Source organism: Sceloporus occidentalis, unplaced genomic scaffold (genome assembly GCF_023333645.1).
Source record: "Sceloporus occidentalis isolate IW3139 unplaced genomic scaffold, rSceOcc1.0.p SCAF_4, whole genome shotgun sequence".
NCBI lineage: Eukaryota > Metazoa > Chordata > Lepidosauria > Squamata > Phrynosomatidae > Sceloporus > Sceloporus occidentalis.
The window spans coordinates 20451585-20460184 of NW_028316984.1; positions in this window are offsets into that span (position 1 = coordinate 20451585).

An 8600-nucleotide genomic window follows, 5' to 3' on the forward strand; every position below is an offset into this window, starting at 1 on the left:
CAGCCTTGACTCCTGTACATTGAAGTGATATAGGACGAGTCATAATATTTTGCATTTTGGCTCAGTATGTAGATTGAATATGAGCATAAAGTGAAGTTCCAGTCTGGAAAGGGAACCCTGAGAAATTTCTTTCAGTTATCATCTTTTAATGAGCATTGACCAAGATCCTCAAATTTCTTCATTTCTGTGATGAGTAAGATATAACTAAAGGTACTATGAGAACTTAAACAAAATGGATATGGGGTGGCTCCACAAGGACATTTTAGTGTTTGAATTCCCCCTTTATATCTTTTGTATCAATGCTGTTGTTTTCTTTACAGAAAACACTCACATAGGACCTCTGAGGCCTGTTTTCTCCACAGTGGCAATCCATTTGTTCTCTGCTTGCTAAGTGCTGCATTCTCAAACACTTAGGGCTGCTCTCACTATAAAAGCTCAAGGTTGGCTACCATAGGTCATACATTTTCCCTCTGCCATTTGATGTCAACAGAGGCTTTTACATGCTGCATTTGAAGATGAGAAGTGCTCTAGCCTGAATGACAAAAAAAAAAGACTACTAAAACAGAATCACTTTCTTGTGACAGTTATTCTTGGAGTCTCTCTCTGGATTTGGGATTGTGCCCACACTGCCACAACATGGAGTCTTCTAAGGTGGTGTCTGCATGGGCTAAGATACTCAGGGAACAGCCCGGAGTATCCTGGCCCCAGACAGCCCCAACTCTCCCCATTACCTGGGGCCCTCCATTTCAACACCAGGGAACTGTTTGCATACTGTATGTATCACTGCCATCACCACTGCCACAGATGACTTTATTCTGAGTTCAGAATGAGGTGCCCAGCATCGAACACGTTCTAATTTCTGAGCAAGTGATGTGCTCCGTGGCACAGTGAAACATGTGGCACTCCATGTTGCAACAGAGGACTCCATTTTAAGAAGGGCATACCCTGATTTTGGTGCTGATTTGACCAGATGTCATTAAGTCTGTTCACACCAGAACTGAGGTTTAAGCCATACATTATATGGACTCCCTGCTGACTGGACATGGGGGAGGCTGCTGTTTTGGCCCATGCAGACAGGACCTAAGGCTCTTGATAAGGAAGGGAAATTCTCTGAACTCTCCTATTAAGATGGTGGCAGTGACAACTTTATTCATTCATGCATGCATTTTGTTCCACTTTTTTCCTAAGGTGGGATCCAAGCCAGCAGACAGAAATTTAAAGCAAGATTAAATTAAAATTGCATTTCTAAAAAGTTTTAAAATAATTAAACACCATTTTAAATAAATGGTAAAAACAGTTAAAATACATTTAAAATGTAATTACAGACACAAGATTTTTCAAAAGTCAGTACACCACATTACACACTCTAGTGGTGTATAATTTAAAGGCCTGGCTGAATAAAAAAGTCTTCACCCGCTGGCAGAAAAAGAGCAGTCAGTTTACCATCTGGGCTTTCTGTGGAAGGGTACTACCTATTATACGCAGGTATAAGAGTACATTTTGGGGAAATGGTGTAGCTGAGTGACAGAGCACATAGTGTGCAAGCAGCAGTCCTAAGTGTGATCCCTGGCATCTCCAAGAAGGTTTAGGTGGGAGAGTGGACTCCTTTCTGATGTTCTGGAAAGCCCCCGCCAGACAGAGCAGACAATACTGGTGTAAAATGGGTTCACTTGCTCTATAAAACAGCTTTCTAGGTTCCCTGGTAGACTCAAGGCTTCTTCGTTATCCTCACTGAACATGCAGAGCTTGGGAAGCTACTTTGAAAAACAATAATGAGCAGGTGTTTTAATTCTATGGACCCACAGTAGCAATTACAGTTGGCCCTCCGTTTTTTAGGGGATCTGTTCTGGACCACCACTACCCCATGAAAATGGAGGCTTGTGCATACTCAAGCTCCATAAGCTTGAATGGGGTGCGCACCAGGCGTGCTCCCCATTGAAAATAGTGGACATCGCCCCTCCACAGATTTTCAAGGTGTAGTTAAAAAAATGGTTACATTTTTTAAAATGCCATTATTTGCTTTCAGGTTTATCAAAAGAAACAATGGGGCGGTCTGGAGCTGCCCATTTTCCCTCCAGAGGGAACCCGTAGCAATCAAACCACACAGGCTCCCACTGCACAAAAAAGAACCCCCTAAAAGCAAGTGCGTGCGGGTGCCACCATCAGTGCGCCACTGTCAATGATGCAAGCGTGGCGCCCCATGTGCAGATGTGGCACTGTGCTTGTGTCTTCATGGTGGCCCCTGTATGGATAGGAGACCGCCATGATGGCAGTGTCTATACGGACTAGGTTTCGGGAGCGTGCGGTTGCTGTGTGCTCCCAAACCCTAGAATCAGCGTGGACATGCCCCTTCCCACCCATCTGTCTCAGGCCTAAAGTTGTTTCTTTGGAAGGAGAAAGGCTAGTCACATTCACAACGTTCTTACTAATATTTTTATACCATACCTTTTTGCTAAGAATCCACCAGGGCAGAGCACAATAGCACTAAAAATGGCATCATTAAAACCAAATGCCACTAATAAAACCATTAAAACAAAAACAACAACATGCAATAATCAATAATTTAAAGCTAGGTTTAAAGGGTATGCCTTCACACCCTTCCTGAGAGCAAGAGAATCTGGGTCAGTAATCATTCTGATGGAGTCAGCATGGTGTCATGATATGAGTGTTGGACTGCAGCTCTGGAAATCAAGGTTTGAATCCTGGGTCAGCCATTGTGATGGGACCTTCTTTCAAGCATTAGATTGCTTTTACTTCCCAACCTCAGAAGGCTCCCATCACTAACTCTAACCCTGTTTTTCCCCTTCATCACTATTCCTATGTGCAAGGGGTCAGGGTCCCAAGTGTCTTTTCAAACCAATTCTGATATTTCAGGTATTGTGTGTGTTCTTATTTATAGCTCATAGATATCACTTCAGGCAGAGACATCCATTGTAAAATAATAACTTTTATTGAATAATGTTAAGAAATAAAGTATCATGTTGGCGTTTTTTAAATTTTAATATGGTTACTTTACCATCAAAAACATAACAGACCTTTTAATAATCTTCATCCCACTATCTCTCTCAACAGGGTTATCAGTCAGAGAGCCAGAGGCAGTTGGCTGATTTGGTTAGTCTAGTCAGTGGCTAACTAGACTAACCAAATCAGCCAACTGCCTCTGACTCTCTGACTCCCTGTCTGCCTTTCTGAATCTCACTGACCGACTCACACTGACACACACTCCTGCTTTTATACATACTAATCCCCCACAGCTTCCTGGATTCCTTGTTTCTTGACATCCCTTATTCCTTGACATAAATCTTGTCAAGAAAATCCCTTGCCAAAAATTGGAGGCAATAATTCAGGTGGGAGCACACTGTAGAATCTGGAAGCGATGCAGAAGAAAGCCCTCTTCCATATGCCTGACACACAAGTCTCTACAGACAACAGTCTCCTCAGCATGATAACTAGTCCACAACAACTTGTGGAATGCCCAGAAATCCACATGAGTACAAAGGCACTCTTCCTTTTCTCTTGACCAGCACCTGGTGCTTAAAGCCATACTGCCTCATGTACTGGTGGAAATAGTTTTTGTGGGTTTTTTTGGGCTATATGGACATGTTCTAGAAGAGTTTATTCCTGGTGTTTTGCCAGCAGCTGTGGCTGGCACCTTCAGAGAATGCTGGCATGGAAGAGAGTGGGGTATATATACTGTTGGTTGAGAGGAACCGATTTGCATGTTAATCTGCGTATTGTTCTGTTGTTGAATGGCAAGGCTTACAGGGCGTCCATTTACTTAATGCTCCCTTTTCTGCTGGGAATCCCCCTGACTCTGAGTGGTTTTCATTTGCATTTGCTGGGTCTTGATTTTGGTGTTTTTCAGGACTGGTAGCCAAACCTTGGTGAGGTACAGACTACCCCAAAGGGGCGGTCTGTACCTGGAGCCGCCCATTCTCCCTCCGGAGGGAGCCCACAGCAACCAAATCATACAGGCTCTCTCCGCTCCAAAAAGAACCTGCTAAAAGCAGGTTATTTTCGGCGTGCAGGGAGGACATCATCAGTGTGCCACTGGCACACTACGGCATGCTCACGATGCAAGCGCGGTGCCCTGAGGCATGGATGCAGCACTGTGCTTGTGTCATGCATGCACATCACGTATGGACAGTGCCACGTAAAGATGACGCTGTCCATACATATTAGGGTTGTAGAACGTTGAGCACAGCATTTTCTGGATTTTCTTGGTCAGTTGTAGACCATTTGGAGATTGTTTTCTCACCACTTTCCCTATTCTGTCTGTGACTCCTTTGATGTATGGTAAAAATACCTTCACTTTGGGAGGTTGTTTGTCTTCACTCCTCTGGGTTTTTCTGGGTCTGGGTTTTTCTAGGTCTGGTGGGAATATGTAGTCATTCATTATTTGTATACATTCAACCCCTCCTACCAAGAAAATTGGCCTGGAACATAGGTGGGCTGAGGCAGAGGAATTCTAACAGCCCAAGAGTGTCATTAGGAGATGCAGGGATGTGGACTGCACAGAGTGACACCTTGAAGGGGGGGGGGGTGTCACCCAGTGCACTGATGGGAAAGATCTGCCTTCTGGGTCTGGTGGTTCTATTGGCTGGGTGAGAAAGCAATTTGTCTCCCTGTCCCCACCCAGCCAGCAGCTACACCAGACCCAGAAAAGAATGTAGAAGAGAGAAGGGGTGAGGGGGGGAGTGTATTACAAAATGATCTGCATCAGGTATCAAATATACCAGGTATACCACTGCATGGGCCAGGCTCTTTTTTCTTTTCATCGTAACTGTTGTCACAATCTGACCCTTCCTTTACTAGGTCAGCAACAGCTGGCTAAGAGAAAGGAGCATGAATTGGATCAGCAACAGGCTCAGTAGCAAAGCATACTCCATAGTTTGTCTTCCTCCTCTCTCTCTCAATCTCTCTCTCTCCCTCTCTTTCTCTTTCATATCAGACATCTGACAGTATTAACAATTATTTGCTTCCTTTTCCAGAATGAGGAGCTTTTAAAAGTTCCCAGAACTCCTCAATCACAGATGAGAATTTTCCTCCTTGTCATAAACTTAAAACTAAATTACGTCTTTGTGAAGCTATTTGTTTCATTCCCTGAGAGATTATGTGCATTATGTGGATTATGTGGAGTGTCTACCTGAGGACTGAAGAATAATTGTATTGTTAGTCTGATCTGACTATGCCAGTTTTTCCAAGCCCAGCACAGAATAAAAATCATATAATTGTAAGATAAGCATTACAATACTAAATGGACTAATATATCCACAGGGGGGAAACCAGTGTTATTTATTAGGATATAACTAAGATTTAATTTGAAGTAAGAACATATTTTATATCATTGCAAGAATTTTGAAAAATGATTTTTCAATTATTCTGTTCATATTTTGTACATAGACTAATTATAGATGAATAAATAATTTGTCTGTCTTGGCAGGATAGAATTGATGAGAAAATTCAAAATTATGTGCTGATCGCCAATAACCATAAGGGTAACTTGAAGGGGTGGGGGGGGGAATAAGGACATTGCCCCCTGTAAGAATTCTCCTCTTGCAAATGAATTGTTTTCAGTCCTCAAATTCCTAGTATTGCAGTAACTTAAAACTTAAGTGAGCCTTTAGAAATACAGTTTAAGCATCCAAAGAAAAGAGGCAGGCACAGTTACCAAGGAGATGCAAACACAGCAAAGAGAAGAGTTCTGAATGTGAATGATTTTCAGTGTCTCACTCTCTGCAATGCTAGAAATTGGAAGACTGAAGGAAAATTTCTTTTGGGGGGTAGAATTCTTATTTGGGGGTGATCCCCTCATTTTGCCCCTTCACCCCAGCTATGCTCCTGCCAAAACATCTTTGTAAGTGACTGCTGATTTACTCAGCTTTACTCCATTTAGGATTCTAGGACTGATTTTTGGTTTCACGCAGTGTTTCCCAGTTTCTTTCTCTCCTCCCTTTAAGAGTAAGCACAATATCATCCATTCATCCCCATTCATCATCATTGCACAAGACAGTAGTTCTTACGTGGAAAGCATACTCACCACTGTGGGTGGGAGCTCCCTTGACACAAAATTTCCACAGGAGCAGGAAACCAGACCAGGAATGCCCTCATTATCCCACATCGACAAAATAACACCAAAGAAAATATTTGTAATGATGTTACTATGAAAGCAAAGGGAAAGTGGAAAAATACCAAATAGCAGGTTTTAAAAGGGCAATAAGGCTTTTCTGCTGGATGAGGGGAAGAGGTCAATTCCTTTTCCATAAGGAAATAAAATGTGTAAAGCAGGAATGGAATATATATAGCAGCCCAGCTCTATATGGCTAGTGATGAGGAATGCTGGGAGTCACAGTCCAATAGCATCTGGAGACCCATACAATTCTCCCCTTTGTGTAAAGGAGAAGGGATTGGGTACAAGGCTGCACTATGGAGGACAAAAGTGTTGTCATTCTGGCCCTGGGAAGTTGAAGAAACAACTTCTGAAGATCAGCCTCAGTATCGGCAAAATTAGATGTAGTGATTATGTTTATTCACTTACCTCCACAATTCATAGATTCATAGAATCATAGAGTTGGAAGAGACCACAAAGGCTAGCCTGTCCAACCTTCTACCATGTAAGAATAACACAATTAAAGCACTCCATCAAGCCTATATTTAAAGACCTCCGACAAAGGAGACTTCACCACTCTCCGAGGGAGGGTGTTCCACTGTCGAACAGCCCTTACTGTCAGGAAGTTCCTCCTAACATTCAGGTGGAATCTCTTTTCTTGTAGTTTGAATCCTTTTCTCTGAGTCCTAGTCTCTGGAGTAAGAGAAAACAAGCTTGTTCCATCCTCAATATGACATTCTTTCAGATATTTAAACAGGGCTACCATATCACCTCTTAACCTTCTCTTCTCCAGATCCCTAAGTCTCTCCTCATAAGGCATGATTTCCAGACTTTTCACCATTTTGGTCACCCTCCTCTAGACTTGCTCCAGCTTCTCAACATCCTTTTTGAATTGTGATGACCAGAATTGGACACAGTATTGTAAGTGAGGCCTGACCAGAGCAGAATAGAATGGCATTAATACTTTCCTTGATCTCAACACTATACTTCTATTGATGCAACTTAGAGTCACATTGGTTTTTTTAGCTGCCACATCACACGGTTGACCCATGTTCAATTTGTGGTCTATTACATGTACTGTTCTTTAAAAAAAATGGGGAGGGGAAGGCTGACAATTTCCACTGCAGAAGAAACAAGCCATTCTTTAAATGGAATTACTTGTTTCTTCAGCTGTAGTGAATACAGCAAGCAAAGCCCTTGGGTGTACATACAATTCTCTCCCATACCTGCATGTGTCCTCTGTCTCAGCTAAAAGACTCCTGAGCTACTTTACATATCACCCTTCTTTTACCCATATCAGTGTGGTCAAGATTGTTAGCACTGAACATCAAAGATCTGCCTTTTTTAAATCCAAGCTCAAGAAAGAGGAGTGGTAATGGCCACAGGAAAATGGAGACTTGATTTTCAGCATTCACTCTTCATCTAAAAATGGACAAACAGTAGCATATTGCAAAGTGTAGCTGTATTGATAATGTATGAGATAGCTGTATGAGAGAAAGAAAATCACATGCCCACAGCTTAGGAAATTGGTTGAACTGTAAAACTGAGTTAGATTGTGTTTTAAAAGTGAAAATTACATGTGGATATAGTTCACATTCTTTACAACACTGACCACAGATGACTATAAACATGACTTTACTGTAATTAACTCCATATTGTTTCCAATTTTAGTGAGATTCACCCCGCCCCCAGTCTACGATTCTGGAGCATTTGTTTTGTTGTGGGAAAGATTTGTTTTTATATGTGGCAAATATACACTGACTCATCTTACAAGAGAAAACTAAAAGTTAAGGATTAAAAATTGTTTTTTTAAAAAAACACTCCCCTAATGAGGTGACCCTCCTCCTTTCTCCCCACCATGACAATAATTATGCATATAATAATTTATCCCCGATAAAAGCATTGTAAAAATGTATTATATGTGTTCATTGCTGCTTTCAATGAAATTCAGGAGGCAATCCCATGACAATACACAACTGGGCTGACTCAGTGCATTAAGAACTATAATGAGGCTGAGCAGGCATAACAGTGGCCTGTTACAGACAGCCAAAATAAAGCTGCTTCAAGTCACAGTGGAGGTATGGTGTTTGAATGATGCATGCGTCCTAAGAGTCCAGAAGCCACACCAAAGCTGCACTCCAGTCCTTACGGCTGGAGCGTGGCTTTGGTGCGACTTCTGGACTCTTAGGATGCATGCATCATTGAAACACCATACCTCCACTGTGACTCGAAGCAGCTTTATTTTGGCTGTCTGTAACAGGCCAGTGAATGGTTTCATTAAACCAGGAATCCACACATCATTTACCAGATTTCAGTACTTATATAAGGTCTCCTTTTGTGTCTGTCACTGGGGAGCTGTAGTAGAGAGACTGGTGGTGGTTTCGAAATAGATCTAGCAGATGGTAACCACTACTTGGACAGGAAAACAATCAGCTAGCATAATCAATGACACTGTTTGGTAACCTTGTTGAATTCCAGCCCTGCCCACCTG